Below are 17,833 nucleotides of genomic sequence, written 5' to 3' on the forward strand. Positions count from 1 at the left end.
TCAGCACACACAGGACGTCCGTGGCTGTTCGTGTTTGTCCGTCAGCACACACAGAACGTCTGTGGCTGTCCATCACGCTGTTCCTTGAACTCAGCACGCTGGCCATTCCCGTGGACTGTTTGGGTGATTTTGGCCCACTTGGGCTGTCTGTTCAGTACACACAGGACGTCCGTGGGTGTCTGCCAGCACACACAGGACGTCCATGGCTGTCCGTGGCTGTCCGTCAGCACACCAAGACGTCCATGGCGGTCAGTGTGTGTCCATGTGTGTCCGTCAGCACACACAGGGCATCCGTGGCTGTCCATCAGTACACAGATCAGCACGCTGGCCCTTCCCGTGGACTGTTCGGGTGATTTTGGCCCACGTGGGCTGTCTGTTCAGTACACACATGACGTCTGTGGGTGTCCGTCAGCACACACAGGACGTCCGTGGGTGTCCGTCAGCACACACAGGATGTTCGTGGCTGTCCGTGTGTGTCCGTGTGTGTCCATAAGCACACACAGGACGTCCGTTGCTGTCCATCAGTACACATACCAGCACGTTGGTCCTTGACTCAGCACGCTGACCCTTCCTGTGGACTGTTCGGGTGATTTGGCCCACGTGGGCGGTCTGTTCAGTACACACAGGACGTCTGTGGGTGTCCGTCAACACACACAGGACGTCCGTGTGTGTCCGTCAGCAGACACAGGACGTCTGTGGCTGTCCGTGTGTGTCTGTGTGTATCCGTCAGCATACACAGGATGTCTGTGGCTGTCCATCAGTACACATATCAGCACGTTGGGCCTTGGACTCAGCACGCTGACCCTTCCCGTGGACTGTTCGGGTGATTTTGGCCCCCATGAGCTGTCTGTTCCGTACACACAGGACGTCCGTGGGTGTCCGCCAGCAGACACATGACGTCCGTGGCTGTTCATGTGTGTCCGTCAGCACACACAGAAAGTCCGTGGCTGTCCATCAGTACACATATCAGCACAATGGTCCTTGAACTCAGCACGCTGACCCTTCATGTGGACTGTTCGGGTGATTTTGGCCCACGTGGGCTGTCTGTTCAGTACACACAAGACGTCTGTGGTGTCCGCCAGCACACACCAGACGTCTGTGGCTGTCCGTCTGTGTCCGTCAGCATACACAGGACGTCCGTGGCTGTCCATCAGTACACATATCAGCACAATGGTCCTTGAACTCAGCACGCTGGCCATTCCCGTGGACTGTTTGGATGATTTTGGCCCACGTGAGCTGTCTGTTCAGTACACACAGGACGTCCGTGGGTCTGCCAGCACACAAAGGACGTCCGTGGCTGTCTGTAGCTGTCCATCAGCACACACAGGACGTCCATGGCTGTCCGTGTGTGTCCGTGTGTGTCCGTCAGCACACACAGGACGTCCGTGGCTGTCCATCAGTACACAGATCAGCACGCTGGCCCTTCCCGTGGACTGTTCGGGTGATTTTGGCCCACGTGGGCTGTCTGTTCAGTACACACATGACGCCCTTGGGTGTCCGTCAGCACACACAGGACGTTCGTGGCTGTCCGTGTGTGTCCGTGTGTGTTCATCAGCACACACAGGACGTCCATTGCTGTCCATCAGTACACATATCAGCACGTTGGTCCTTGACTCAGCACGCTGACCCTTCCCGTGGACTGTTCGGGTGATTTTGGCCCACGTGGGCTGTCTGTTCAGTACACACAGGACGTCCGTGGGTGTCCGTCAACACACAGGACGTCCGTGTGTGTCCGTCAGCACACACAGGACGTCCGTGGCCGTCCGTGGCCGTCCGTGTGTGTCTGTGTGTGTCCGTCAGCTTACACAGGACGTCCGTAGCTGTCCATCAGTACACATATCAGCTCTTTGGGCCTTGGACTCAGCACGCTGACCCTTCCCGTGGACTGTTCGGGTGATTTTGGCCCCTGTGGGCGGTCTGTTCAGTACACACAGGACATCCGTGGGTATCCGCCAGCACACATAGGATGTCCGTGGCTGTCCGTGTGTGTCTGTGGTTGTCTGTGGCTGTCCGTGGCTGTCGGTGTGTGTCTGTGTGTGTCCGTGGCTGTCCTTGGCTGTCCGTGTGTGTCTGTGTGTGTCTGTGGGTGTCAGCCAGCACACATAGGACGTATGTTGCTGTCTGTGGCTGTCCGTCAACACACCCAGGACGTCTGTGTGTGTCCGTGTGTGTCCGTGTGTGTCCATCAGCACACACAGGACGTCTGTGGCTTTCCATCAGTACACATATCCGCACGCTGGTCCTTGGACTCAGCATGCTGGCCCTTCCCGTGGACTGTTTGGGTGATTTTGGCCCACATGGGCTGTCTGTTCAGTACACACAGGACCTCCGTGCGTGTCCGCCAGCACACACAGGACGTCTGTGGCTGTCCGTCAGCACACACAGGACGTCTGTGGCTGTCCGTGTGTGTCCGTGTGTGTCCGTCAGCAGACAGGACATCCGTGGCTGTCCATCCGTACACATATCAGCACGGTGGTCCTTGGACTCAGTACGCTGGCCCTTCCCATGGACTGTTCGGGTGATTTTGGCCCACGTGAGCAGTCTGTTCAGTACACACAGGACGTCCGTGGGTGTCCATCAGCACACACAGGACGTCCGTGTGTGTCCGTCAGCACACACAGGACGTCCATGGCTGTCCGTGTGTGTCCATGTGTGTCCGTCAGCACACACATGACGTCTTTGGCTGTCCATCAGTATACATATCAGCACGTTGGTCCTTGGACTCAGCACGCTGACCCTTCCGTGGACTGTTCGGGTGATTTTGGCCCACGTGGGCTGTCTGTTCAGTACACACAGGACGTCCGTGGGTGTCCGCCAGCACACACAAGACGTCTGTGGCTGTCCGTGTGTGTTTGTCATGTCCCCGTTCCTGGAACTTAACATGGGACATAGACATTTCAACAGAAACGGGACTGCTTTGGTTCAGATCATGGGAATTGATGAACAAGTAGTAATGAAATGAATGATCAGGATGGACCAATGGCTGGGACAGCTTTGAAGGCAGATGTGTGTAGAAAGGGAGTTTCATTGGCACTGAAGGGGGAAGTGATGCACGACCCAGTGATGATGTTTGATCATGGATGATCACGTCCTAGGCTTCCTCTACATCCTGGGGACACACGCAAATTGTTAGTAGAGAAGGGAGAAGGCCGGACTCAACTCTTAGAGGCCAAGACAGCCTTGAAGGTGGATGCAGTGTAGATATTGGTGTCATGGGAGTTCCATGGAAGGGATGATGGGTGCGACCCATGAATGGATCTTATCAATACTGGAAGTATGTGATAAGGATTGATAGAGGCGTGCACTGGAGGAGCATGGCCGAACACAATAAGAGGAGGCACATGATCTAATCAGATCATGTATAAGGAAACCGATTTTTTAATTACTTTCAAGTTATGGCTCTGTCTCTTGTGGTGCGGTTTGGGCCAAGTATGGCACGCCCCTTGAAGACTATAAATTGTGATGTAAACTAGGTTTGCATGGTGTAGTCTGTTGGATCAGACTTGCATTGGCCAGTTCAAGAATGATGTCCATGGCCTTAGCCGGGCTGTTCTTGATCGAGATCTATATGTTCTGGATCGGTTCTTTGGAATCTGATTATGGGAATCTCTTAGTTATGAATTATCATGAGTTTTCATGAATCTTAATCAGTTTTTAGGAATTGATTTGATGATGTCCACTTTGGGCCGATTTGGCTGATCTTGGCCGAGATCTCTAGGATCGAGGCCGGTTCTGCAAATTCTGATTATGGCATTCTCTTAGTTGGGAATTATCATGAATTTACATGAATTTTATTTAGTTTTTTGGATCACATTTGAAATCGGCCAGATTTGGGTTTAATGAGAAATTGATCGATTAGTTATGGAACCAGCTATGCAATGATAGATCCTTGTGTTAGGTTATCGGATCATATGCTTGTGTATTGTGAAATGTTTGTCACTTATGATTATTGATCATAAGGAATGTTAGTTATCAACCTTGGGTTGGTAAGCTATGTGCAAGGATTGGGTAAGAGCCATAAAGAAGAGTCTAGCTAGTACTTGGTGGTGTGGACCATAAGTACTGAGCTTGGGTGTTATTATTCAAGGAAGGCCGTGTGTGATCTGATCACGGGTAAGGATGAACGACCTGATCCATAGATGATAGGTCAAGGTGTCTGATCTGATTGATCAAAGGATGCACCGGTTGTAAGAGCAGTTGTGATTGGCTTTGTTGGGACATGGTTCCATGGCCGGTTAGGTATGTGAGAAGACTCATCAGTTCTGGGTCATGTGGGGTGGTTGGTTCATTGACTTAGGATCTGATGGGCATTTTTGGTCCATAAGATGGACTTGGTATCATATGCTGATAAGCGAAAGGTTGTTAAATGAAGCATGAGCCGGGAAGGGCCAAATGCATGTCCTTAGCTGTTTGAAGACTTCTCAAGGGTTACTTAAGTCTTTGGGGATGGTTGGCTGAATGACTAAGTACCTAGGGGATTTGTTTTATGTGTAAAGAAGCTGGACGCAATATATGGCAGCTGGCCATAGCTCGGACTTAGCTCAGTTCGAGTGTGACAGCTCGATCAGCTGGTTTACGTGTTCATTCAGCTAAAGCAGCTGGGCCGATGAGCTAACAAGCTCCGTGGATGTGCCTAAGGTATGATCTAGTAACTCTTGCTTAGTTCTAGATAGAATGGACTAGGGGAATGTAACCTCAGATTCGTATGACTTGATTCGGGTCTAGGATCGACCTTTGAGCTAGCTTGTAGTTGAGAGTACTAACCATTAGCTGAGGTGATTCGACCGGACAAGTATTAGATTGGTTACAGACCAATGGATGATGATATCATTCCGCTGCGTATGTGTTGTATTGATATAAGCAAGGAAAGACTATGGTAGTCTTGGGCTAAGATCTGAGTTAGCCCTCGCCTATGGGCGATGTTTTAATTAATGGGCGAAAATTTTGAGAGGTTCGGTCAGGGTATGGACCGAGCGACGTGAGGCATCAACCGCTGCCTAGTCGGCCGGGATCGGGTCTTACAAGTTGGTATCAGAGCATGCTTGATCATGTTAAGGACAGTGCTCAAAGATGTTGAGTTCCAAACCGAAATTATTTCTGAAAACTGAGAGGACTTGGAACCTTAGTTGTGGTGAGCCAAGTGGGAGTTGAGGTAAGATTGGGTTTCATGCTTGTGAACGGGGAAGTTCCTAGATGAGCCGGCTTAGCCAAGATGCACTCTCCAAGGGCAAGACCCTGAAACAGAAAGGTTAGTTTTCTAGTTATTTGGAAGTAATAGACGGATTGGACGATGGACGCAATGCAAGATCTTTGTATGGACGACCTGGACAAGGGAAGTAACATTAACCAAAGAGTGGCTTAGGTTGAAAGATACGTGCAGCACTCTCTTGGAGGTTAGTGTTATTCCTTGGTGGTCGTTCCAAACAAGTGAGCATATGCAGTGTTCATGTTGGTTAAGGGAGACGCTACATGGCTAGTACATGAGTGGGCTTGTGATCAGATGGATCAGCTTGGACTCAGTATAAGTCAAGGTAGGATTCCTTAAGATTGAGTGAATGGAATGGATCAATTCAGGAGGAAATGGGAAACACGATGTTAAGTATCTTAGTATGATGAGGATTGAGGTATACTATAAACACTTTTGTGAATGGTATGGGACGTTCACAGAAGTGTGATGCTTTGGAGAATGGTATGGGACGTTTTCCAAATGAGTGATCAAACCGAGATCCTACTCATCTAAGTACTTAATGATCGGTGGTGTGGAAACACATGTACTTTTCGATACTGGAGCTACACATAGTGTTGTGAGTCCAGGAATGGTCGGAAAGGGTTTGTTCCAGATGGAAACATGGGATTGTCTTGTCATAGTGAATACGGCCAGTTGGCAGGTGATGGATTCACTAGGGCTGGTTAGAGACATCCCGGTATTCTCAGACAGGGTAATGCCTGCGGATCTGATTGTTGATCATAGACAGGGTAATACCTGCGGATCTGATTGTTGTCCGCCTTGAGAATCACGAGGTGATATTAGGCATGGACTGGTTTGGACAGAATCGGGCCACCTTGGACTGTCACCGGGGTATGGTGCAGTTTAAGAGTGGGTGTTATAACACCCCGATCCGGCCGACTAGGCCGTGGTCGAAGTCTTATGTCGCTTGGTCCACTTCCTGGCCGAACCTCTTAATTTTTTTGCCCTTTATTTATAATATCGCCTAAAGGCGAGGGCTAACTTAGATCTTAGCTAAAGACTCCCCTAGTCATTAATAGCCTAGATCATTTCAACAGATACGCAGCAGATTATTCTCTAGTTAACCATTGGTCGAAAACAAATCTAAGACTTGTCTGGTCGAATCACCTTAGCCTTGGTCAGTTTACTCAACTACCAATTAGCTTAAAAGTCAATCCTAAACCCAAACCAAGCCATACGATTCTGAGGTTCCATTCCCCTAAACCATTCTATCTAGATCTAGATAAGTAAATACTAGATCATACCTTTGCCGCATCTACGGAGCTTATTAGCTCATCGGTCCTCCAGTGACTCGAATTGCTCTTACTTGACAGCTGGACCATGATCAATCAATGATCTTACTTATGGTCCTTATCGGGACTCCTGCATCAAACAACTCCCCTAGGTACTTAGTCATTCAACAAACCATCCCACAGACATAAGTAACCTTTGAGAAGTCTTTGTAAGGATAAGGATATACATCTGGCCTTTCTTGGCTCATGCACAATCCGATATCCTTTTGCCTTATAGGCAATAGTACCAAGTCCATCTTCTGGACTGACAAAGCTCATTAGATCCTAAGTCCATCAACCAACCTTCCTCACATGACTTGGAACTGATGAGTCATCATCTGGCCTGATCGGCCTTGGGACTTAACCCAGACAGCAGATATGACTTGTTCATACCAACAGATGCATTCATTAATCAGGTTAAGACCGACACCTTGAACAATCATTCAGAGGTCAGGTCGTCCATACTCATACATGATCAGATCTTACACGGCCTTCCTTGAACAATCACACTTAGGCTTAGTACCTATGGTCTACGACACATAGTACTAGCCATACACTTCGTCATGACTCTTAGCCAATCTCGAAGCTATCAACACCAAGTTGATATCTAGAAGCATCACATCAATACTCTTACTCCGGCAATGTGACTATCCATACTAGTGCTCGGCCATCAAACCATCTTCATGAAACATGATCCAACCACTAGACTTGATAAGCCATCGTCCACTTAGCATGTACTGATATAACCGGCCTTCCATTGCCATCTTGTGGGTCTACCCCCTACATAAGGCATATGGCGCCTATCCTACTCACCAACCCGAGGTTGATTGTAAGATATCCCACTTAGCCTTTGCGGCCAGAACCATCCAACCATAGTTGGATCGTCCATAGTCCCGTCTAACGTCTGGTTAAGATGATCGGCCAGTTATAAGTCCGGCCCAAAGGCTCACGGACCTTCTTACCTGATCCAACCCAAAGCCTGGATCCATACCACATAGTAAGGCCCAAGAGCAAACCGGATTGACTTGCAACCAATCAGACCTTGCGACACAACACTCCGGTTAAATTAACCGTCCGTCCGTTCGACTATGCAGCCGCGGACTGTCCACTTGGTTCGGCCTAAGCCTTGAACCAATGGCACCATTTGGAACTCACACCCTTTGGGAACTAGTACCCTTTGGACACACGTGCCTCTTGGCAACTCATGACCCTTGGCAACTCACACCCATTCAGATGTTCCAACCGTTCGACCTAACCGTCCATGGGAATGTCTGGTCCGTGCGTGTGTCCGGCCTATGGCCAAAGGACCACGTCTTAACCTACACAAGTCGCGAACCATTTTGACTGTTCAGGGAAGTGTTGCAACCGTTCAGAACCGAACAGAACCGCCCATATCCAATCGGATCACCTGAGGCTGGTTTAGACCATGCGCGCGCCTAACTCGACGGTTATGGATCGCGACCGCATTACTCAACCAGAACCACGGTTATAACCAATCCCAACATATCCACAAGTCCACGCCAATGTACAGAAGGAGTAGAAGAAGAATTAGATGAAAAGAATAAGAAGAATGGGACACAATCCAAACGTCCATGGCTAGACCGGTTCGGACTGCCCGATGGTCTTAGCCGATGAGTCGGTGGTTACCCCACTGACCCTATTGGATTGAACCACGGCTTTGGAGTCCTTCTCCAGACCTTTCTCTATACGCTGGGTATTCATAACCACACGGCCTCCTCTCTCCTAAACCGTTCTCCTTGCCGGAGGTACTAAACCACCACAACCGACCCTTTTCCGGCCGATCTCTCTCTCTCTCCCTCTCTATTTGGCGTCTGCCTTTTGTTTCTCACGAAACTGATTGAATGCCTTGATCTCTGGTCGTGCATCCTTTATATAGGCAACCAAAGGTCATGTTCGAAGAGTCACATACCTTCGAAGCATCCTTCTGGGACAGATCTTGGCCATCGATTACAATCAACGGTCCAGATCGTACCTGTTCGGATATAGAAGGCTCCAGACCTTCTAGGCACGTCCAAACCAAGAGCAGAGTTGGTACTCAAGCCCACAGCCTGCCCACAAGAGTCCAACGACTAATTGACCTCATGGCCGGACCTCATGGCCCGCCACTGACCCGGATCCGGACCATCGGCCCGAAACCCGAACAGTCCGTCAAGCTGAGATGAGCTGAATCCCAGCAGCCTCAGCTGATTGAGCTAGTAGCCCAGCTATTGGAGCTGACCTAGTAGTGTCCGAGCTCGAGTGAGCTTAACCTAGCATCGTTGAGCTAGTCGAGCTACCCGTTCACTTCGTCCAGCTATCATCTTACGCGTACTAGCTGACTTCTCTCTCTTATAAGGTTAAGTCTCAGCATCCTTACGTCCTTAACCTTCTATCTTGGCCATGGAACGCCTTCCTTAAGGTCCTAAGATCCATGATTGGGGGCATGACAGGTGTGGACCCCTGATCAGGTTCCAAGGCTTGGAAAGAATTGGGCCACTCTGGACTGTCACAGAGGAAGGGTGCAGTTTTAGAGTGGGTGTAAACCCCCGATCAGGTTCCAAGGTATTCCTCCGACCTCTGGATGCTTAGTGATATCAGAAATCCAAGTGGAAAGGATGCTTGAGAAGGGTTGTGAGGCTTATTGGCCACAATCGCCACTAAGAAGGTTCAAGAGGCTGGTGACCCGGACGGGATTCTGCTGGTTAGTGAGTTCGAGGACGTGTTTCGGGCGCTACAGGGCATCCCCCTGGTAGGGCTGACCCACTAATAGCAGAACCAGAACCATGGACGGCCCCAATGTCCAAAAGTCCATATCGTATAGCTCCTGCCGAGATGGCCGAGCTGAAGTCGACCCCGTCCAAGAAGGGACCTGGGTCGCAGCACAACCAAGTCAGAGATGGACATATGGTTGGAGTGAGACGGTTGAGTCCCGAAGAGACCAGGACCGCAATATGATCAAGTCCAGTAAGGGATGAGGATCAGGAAACAACCTATTCGGAGATGGGCCTATGGTCGGATTGAAACGGTTGAGTCCCTGAGTGGACCAGGACCAGAATGTGATCGAGTCCATGAAGGACCAGGATCGAATTGTGACAAAGTCCAGTACTGGACATAGTCAAGATGAGGCGGGTTAGTCTTGTAGGGACTAAGATCGCAGTATGGCCAAGCTGGGAAATGCTGTGACTGGTTAAGGAATGACCCAGTAATTGGTGGCTGGTATCATAAACCTTAGTGTCCGGGAAGGACTTAAAGAAACATAACAATCTGTTAGGACTCATGGTAGAGTGACAGCCTAAAGATTGGAACATGTTCGCTAGGACTTGGCTGGTGCATCGAGTGGCTTTGAGATTTGTTGAATCTACTAATACTTGAATACTCAGTATGTTCCTAGGGACTGAATTTGATCTAGTCATGGAACTAAAGTGTTCTACAAGGACTTGGTGTCTACTAGGAACGCAACCTGGAGAGATGGGTTAGTGACACAAGTCATGACTTTGTATGGATGCTTGATGGACCACTTGATAAAATTTTGGGTTAAATCTCTATCAAGTGGGGGAGACTTGTACATATGGTGATCAAGACGTTATCAGTGAGAAGGAACAAGGAGGGAGATGCAATAAATTGGTTAGGAAGAACCAATCGAGCACTGAGCCATGGCATTGGCCGGTTGAAGAATGATGTCCATGGCCTTAGCCGGGCTGTTCTTGATCGAGATCTATATGTTCTGGATCTGTTCTTTGGAATATGATTATGGGAATCTTTTAGTTATGAATTATCATGAGTTTTCATGAATCTTAATCAGTTTTTAGGAATTGATTTGATGATGTCCACTTTGGGCCGGTTTGGCTGATCTTGGCCGAGATCTCTAGGATCGAGGCTGGTTCTGCATATTCTGATAATGGCATTCTCTTAGTTGGGTATTATCATGAATTTACATGAATTTTATTTAGTTTTTTGGATCACATTTGAAATCGGCCAGATTTGGGTTTAATGAGAAATTGATCGATTAGTTATGGAACCAGCCATGTAATGATAGATCCTAGTGTTAGGTTATCGGATCATATGCTTGTGTATTGTGAAATGTTTGTCACTTATGATTATTGATCATAAGGAATGTTAGTTATCAAACTTGGGTTGGTAAGCTATGTGCAAGGATTGGCTAAGAGCTATAAAGAAGAGTCTAGCTAGTATTTGGTGGTGTGGACCATAAGTACTGAGCTTGGGTGTTATTATTCAAGGAAGGCCGTGTGTGATCTGATCATGGGTAAGGATGGACGACCTGATCCATAGATGATAGGTCAAGGTGTCTGATCGGATTGATCAAAGGATGCACCAGTCGTAAGAGCAGTTGTGATCGGCTTCGTTGGGACATGGTTCCATGGCCGGTTAGGTATGTGAAAAGACTCATCAGTTCTGGGTCATGTGGGGTGGTTGGTTGATTGATTTAGGATCTGATGGGCATTTTTGGACCATAAGATGTACTTGGTATCATAAGCTGATAAGCGAAAGGTATTTGAATGAAGCATGAGCCGGGAAGGGCCAAATGCATGTCCTTAGCTGTTTGAAGACTTCTCAAGGGTTACTTAAGTCAGTGGGGATGGTTGGCTGAATGACTAAGTACCTTGGGGAGTTGTTTTATGTGTAAAGAAGCTGGATACAGTATATGGCAGCTGGCCATAGCTCGGACTTAGCTCAGTTCGAGTGTGACAGCTCGATCAGCTGGTTTACGAGTTCATTCAGCTAGAGCAGCTGGGCCGATGAGCTAACAAGCTCAGTGGATGTGGCTAAGGTATGATCTAGTAACTCTTGCTTAGTTCTAGATAGAATGGACTAGGGGAGTGGAACCTCAGATTCGTATGACTTGATTCGGGTCTAGGATCGACCTTTGAGCTAGCTGGTAGTTGAGATTACTAACCATTAGCTGAGGTGATTCGACCGGGAGAGTATTAGATTGGTTATAGACCAATGGATGATGATATTCTTCCGCTGCGTATGTGTTGTATTGATATAAGCTAAGAAAGACTATGTTAGTCTTGAGCTAAGATCTGAGTTAGCCTTCGCCTATGGGCGATGTTTTAAATAAAGGGCGAAAATTTTGAGAGGTTCGGTCAGGGTATGGACCGAGCGACGTGAGGCATCAACCGCGGCCTAGTCGGCCGGGATCGGGTCTTACATTGTCCGTCTGTGTCCGTCAGCACACACAGGACGTCTGTGGCTGTCCATCAGTACACATATCAGCACGTTGGTCCTTGGACTCAGCATGCTGGCCCTTCCCGTGAACTGTTTTGGGTGATTTTGGCCCACGTGGCCTGTCTGTTCAGTACACACAGGACGTCTGTGGGTGTCCACCAGCACACACAGGACGTCCGTGGCTGTCCGTCAGCACACACAGGACGTCTGTCGCTGTCCGTGTGTTCGTGTATGACCATCAGCACACACATGACATTTGTGGGTGTCCGTCAGCACACACAGGACGTCCGTGTGTGTCCGTCAGCACACACAGGACGTCCGTGGCTGTCCGTGTGTCTCCGTGTGTGTCCGTCAGCACACACAGGACGTCCATGGATGTCCAGCAGTACACATATCAGCACGATGGTCCTTGGACTCAGCACGCTGGCCTTTCCCGTGGACTGTTTGGGTGATTTTGGCCCACGTGGGCTGTCTGTTCAGTACACACAGGACGTCTGTGGGTGTCCGCCAGCACACACAGGACGTCTGTGGTTGTCCATGGCTATCCGTCAGCACACAAAAGACATCCGTGGCTGTCCGTGTGTGTCCGTTTTTGTCTGTGTGTGTCCGTCAGCACACACAGGACATTCGTGGCTGTCAATAAGTACACATATTAGCACGCTGGTCCTTGGACTCAGCATGCTGGCCCTTCCCGGGGACTGTTCGGGTGATTTTGGCCCACGTGGGCTGTCTGTTCAATACACACAGCACGTCCGTGGGTGTCTGTCAGCACACACAGGACGTCGGTGTGTGTCCGTCAGCACACACAGGACATCTGTGGCTGTCTGTGTGTGTCCATGCACGTCTATCAGCACACACAGTACGTCCGTGGCTGTCCATCAGTACACATACCAGCATGTTGGTCCTTGGACTCAGCACGCTGACCCTTCCCTTGGACTGTTCGGGTGATTTTGGCCCACGTGGGCTGTCTGTTTAGTACACACAGGACGTCCGTGGGTGTCCACAAGCACACACAGGACGTCTGTCGCTGTCTGTGGCTGTCCGTCAGTACACACAGGACATCTGTGGCTGTCCGTGTGTGTCCGTGTGTGTGTCCGTGTGTGTCCGTCAGCACACACAGGACATCCGCGGCTGTCCATCAGTACAGATATCAGCACGCTGGTCCTTGGACTCAGCACGCTGGCCTTCCCGTGGACTGTTTGGGTGATTTTGGCCCACGTAGGCTGTCTGTTCAGTACGCACATGACGTCCGTGGGTGTCCGTCACCACACACAGCACTTCCGTGTGTGTCTGTCAGCACACACAAGACGTCCGTGGCTGTCCGTTTGTGTCCGTGTGTGTCCGTCAGCACATAAAGGACGCCTGTGGCTGTCCATTAGTACACATATCAGCACATTGGTCCTTGGACTCAGCACGCTGACCCTTCCCGTGGACTGTTCGGGTGATTTTGGCCCACGTGGGCTGTCTGTTCAGTACACACAGGACGTCTGTGGGTGTCCGCCAGCACACACACAGGACGTCCGTGGCTGTCCGTGTGTGTCTGTGTGTGTCCGTCTCTGTCCGTCAACACACACAAGACGTCTGTGGCTGTCCATCAGTACACATATCAGCACGTTGGTCCTTGGACTCAGCACGCTGGCCCTTCCCGTGGACTGTTCGGGTGATTTTGTCCTACGTGGGCTGTCTGTTCAGTACACACAGGACGTCCGTGGGTGTCCGCCAGCACACACAGGACGTCTGTGGCTGGCCGTGTGTGTCCGTGTCTGTCCGTCAGCACACACAGGACGTTTGTGGCTGTCCATCAGTACACACATCAGCACGCTGGTCCTTGGACTCAGCATGCCGGCCCTTCCCGTGGACTGTTCGGGTGATTTTGGCCCATGTGGGCTGTCTGTTCAGTACACACAGGACGTCCATGTGTGTCCGTCAGCACACACAGGACGTCCGTGTGTGTCCGTCAGCACACACAGGATATCCGTGGCTGTCCGTCAGCACACACAGGACGTCCGTGGCTGTCCATCAGCACACACAGAAGTCTTGTGGCTGTCCATCAGTACACATATCAGCACGCTGGTCCTTCCCTTGGCTGATTTTGGACAACCATAGACTGTCCATGGACTGCCGATCAGTACATATATCAGCACGCTGACCACACATATAAGCATGCTCGTCCTTCCCATGGACTGTGCGTCCGACGTCTTCTTATATACTTGAATTTTTTTGGGTTTTTTGTTTTTAACGTTTTGGGGCGGAACGTGTGATTGGAAAGGGGGAGGGTCGAATCTTAGTGACGAAGGGCTGAATCTCAGTGGATCGTGGCAGAAAGGCCACTCTGCCACTTACAATACCCCGTCGCGTATTTAAGTCATCTGCAAAGGATTCTACCCGCCGCTCGGTGGTAATTATAATTCAAGGCGGTCCGAACAGCGCTTTCGCCGAACGGACTTAGCCAACGACACGTGCCTTTGGGAGCCGAAGCTCCAACTGAGGGTCGGCAATCAGGCGGCGGAATTCTTCGAGGAGGCCGGAGGCTAAGGAAATATTTTTCATCAAGGTCAGAAATATTTTGGAGTCTCTCAAGAATAATTAGCTCATCAGAACGGGAGCAGAAAAATATTCGGGATTGTTCGCGGGATGAAAATATGCCGGAAGGGTCAAAAATCGCATAAACCGACCAAGAAGCTCGAGGTGTCTCTATGCATTTGACCAGGACGTTCTGTCTATCACATCAGCAGCTGAGTGTCAACACAAGGAGGAGGTGTAGACGTGCATGGAAGCTGCACATGCAGCTTGACATGTAGAAGCACGAGGTGGAACGGCCAAGCACGAGGTGTCTCCGCGCATGGAACCGAAGCATGCGGCCAGCCATGTGTATGATGCTGTGGCGCCTTGCATGAGTTCCAGTCATGCAGCCTGACATCTGGGAGGAGTTGTGGCGTCCTGCATGTGTCCTGGACATGCAGCAAGCCATGTGGAGCACGAGGTGGATTGGCCAAGCACGAGATGTCGCGACGCATGCAATCGAAGCATGCTGATCGACATGTGTGAGGATGTGTGGCGCCTTGCATGAGCTCCAGTCATGCAGCCTGACATCTGGGAGGAGTGGTGGCGTCCTGCATGTGTCCTGGACATGCAGCCAGCCATGTGGAGCACGAGGTGTCGTCGTGCATGCGTCCGGAGCCATGCGGAGCGACACACGGGCTGCCACCAACCTGAAGCTGATTGGCTGGTGTCTCCTATAAATACCCCCACGACCCCAGCTCATTTCTTCACATCCAGACCTGTCCAAACCCATTCCAAAACATGAGAGAAAAGTAGAAAAAGAAAGCAAGTGATTCCAAGCTATTTCGAGAGTTTTAGAGAGTTTTCGAGATCAGTTCTCTACCGATTTTGAGTCATCGCCTTGGGAAGCTTCTGTCCAACTGAAGGTCAATCAAATGAAGATCAGCTCAGATGGGAATCAAGTCAACGTGGCCAGAGAGAAAGAGAGAGAGAAGAAAAGTGTCGACTTAGAGTATAGTCGATTCTCACCGAGAAGGCCAGTTCCGTCTAATCGGCTATTCTTTACGATTGTGACGCGGAAGCTCTGTCCAATTCAATCCGTCCAGGCCAGTCATATTCTATGATGGTCAAGTGGAGGTGCTGTCCAGAGTTAGTTCAGAACTATGGGTTCAGATCAGTCGAAGTTCTGCTCGATACTCCGCCGGGAAGTCCGAAGAACTGTCCAGAAGCTAGAGGAGGTTCTATCCGAGTCCAGATCAGCCTGTCGAGGCCTGTCAACTTCTTCATGGTGAAGCCAAGGTTGTTTCCAAGACAAGATCAGTCCAGTCCAGTCCAGTCAAGGCGTCCATTGGGTTTTGGCCAAGTCCTCTCCGATCAACCAGCTGCTTCTCGACTAGAACACTGTGAGTTGGTTTGTTTGAATTCCACTTGGAATTTAGGGTAGATCGAGTCTGCATATATATTAGAATGATCACTCTATTGAATGGTAGAGTCCTTAGGGTTATTTTATTTATGGAACCGGACTCAGTTTAGCACGGGCTAAGCTGAGATGAATGGAATTAAGACTGAGTTAATAACCTGACTTGGACTAGGGCTAGGATGCATCATGTTTTCTATTATTGCGTGTTGATATTATTGAGTGCAGGTTCCCGTTATCTTTAAAGATAGTTTCTCAGCGGGAGGCTGGACTATCTGGGTAACGGTTTGATTGTGTTGTTTAGTATTCATATTATTGTTTAGTAGTTAGTACTAATTGTCTTAGGCCATATAGGCCGGACTACTGGTACTATTGGTTTGTGTTGTAGAGTCGAGTGTCTAGTTTGGATCTGGAACTTTGGCTTTAGGTTAGGTTCTAGATTGAGTTTGTTTTGTTGTGAGTGTGCCGACAGTATGTGCGAAACCCGTCCATACTAGGCTTGTGTAGGGGTGATTAGTGTTTCCTCGGCCTCGTACCCAGCGGGTTCAAGGAAACCCCTTATTCGCTGGATCGGGAAGACTCAGACGAACGGTGTCATGTACTATGGCTGAGTATTACACGACGGTGTAATGTGGCAGTGACCCGAAGGACTGTGGGCTGTCGCGCGGTGACCCGAATGACTGTGGGCCGCGGTCGGTTGAAAGTTCCTTCTTCTGGCCTTTGTGGTAGGGAGATAGGATATTGCCGATAGAGAGGAGGAACACGATGTCACCAGGGCCCAGGTTAGAGTGTTGTGTTAGAGTGTCGCAGAGGGTTATGGAACCCTCGAGTTAGTGTAGCACCGATATACGGTGTTACAAGTTAGATCTAGTCGTAGTTACTCATAGTCTTATTAGTGTGATTGTGTTTGTGGTTGATTGATTTGCTTGCAGGTTCTGACATTAAGTCCTAAGTCTGGCTTAGGTACCGAATTAGGCTTGATGTGTATTTTGTTAGTGTAGGCCTGACGTTGGCCTATATGTGTTTGAGTGATAGCTTGTGAAGGGTGGTGGATATTAAAGCTATGCGGTATCATTGGTTGGCCGATCATGTTCTTGTTTGATTGTTGGTCGATCGGCCAATGGTATTTGTATAGTCTAAGTGTCTAACACTACATGAGTACTGAACTCAAGCGTATATATGGTTAACTAGGGATTGCTTGTTGACTTATTTTAATGCAGGTTCCCGTTACTTGAAGCTAGATCATGGCAGGAGGCCAAGTCTAACTTAGTAACGGTTTGCTTAGCCTTAGCTTTTATTGCATGCTAGGGCTAGATTGATTGTTATTTTGGGTTGTCTGGGTAGAGTCTAGGTTGCGGGTAGAGGCCGCCAGCTCACTGAGTAATACTAGATTACTCATCCAACTCCGTTGTCCTTTTTGCAGGTTGCTTTAGGTAAGGATGATCGGATAGCTTCGTGCTGGACGTTAGGACCGCCGGTGTAGATTTTCATGCCTTTTGTAAACGGTATTGTGAATTGTATTATGTTGACTCGATTTGGCATTAGGCCGGGCCCAGTCTTGAATTATTCAATGTATGAATATTTCTTGAATCAATAAAAGTAATTGTTTTATATGCGCTTCATGAGTACTCTGATATGTGACTAGTCCGGTCTAACACAACGTTAGGTCGAGGTACGGGTTGAAAAGCCTTAGGCCTTGATCTAACTGAAAACGCTAACTCTAGGTACGGGTTGCAAAGCCTTATGCCTTGACGCAGCGGGACGAGTTAGTGGATGAACTGGTCTAGGTCGTGGAGTAAAGTTTGTGACTCTGACGGGATTGTCCCTAGCCCGTCACGTAGCGCTTCCGAACCATGGTGTTGGGTTGGACGGTCAGTCATGTTCTTGTTTGATTGTTGGCTGGCCGGTTGGCCTTTCATCTCCAACCCTGGGTATTGTACGGTCGATCGGTCATGTTCTTGTTTGATTGTTGGCCGGTTGATCGACCATATGTCTAGGACGGTTTAGGGGTGTTACAGCTAAGGTCTTCATGGTGCCTTGGCCTTGCCACGGTCCTGGTCTGATCCTGAAACCATCACACAACCCAAAACATATGTGTAAGTACAATCCGATATCCTAAACAATCATATCTAGCATTGCATGGTTCGGTTCACTTATTCTATGTTCCCTAACTAACCATTCAACCCACAAGGCACACGGACATAC

The sequence above is a fragment of the Brassica napus genome, unplaced genomic scaffold (genome assembly GCF_020379485.1).
Source record: "Brassica napus cultivar Da-Ae unplaced genomic scaffold, Da-Ae ScsIHWf_1245;HRSCAF=1778, whole genome shotgun sequence".
NCBI classification, from domain to species: Eukaryota; Viridiplantae; Streptophyta; class Magnoliopsida; order Brassicales; family Brassicaceae; genus Brassica; species Brassica napus.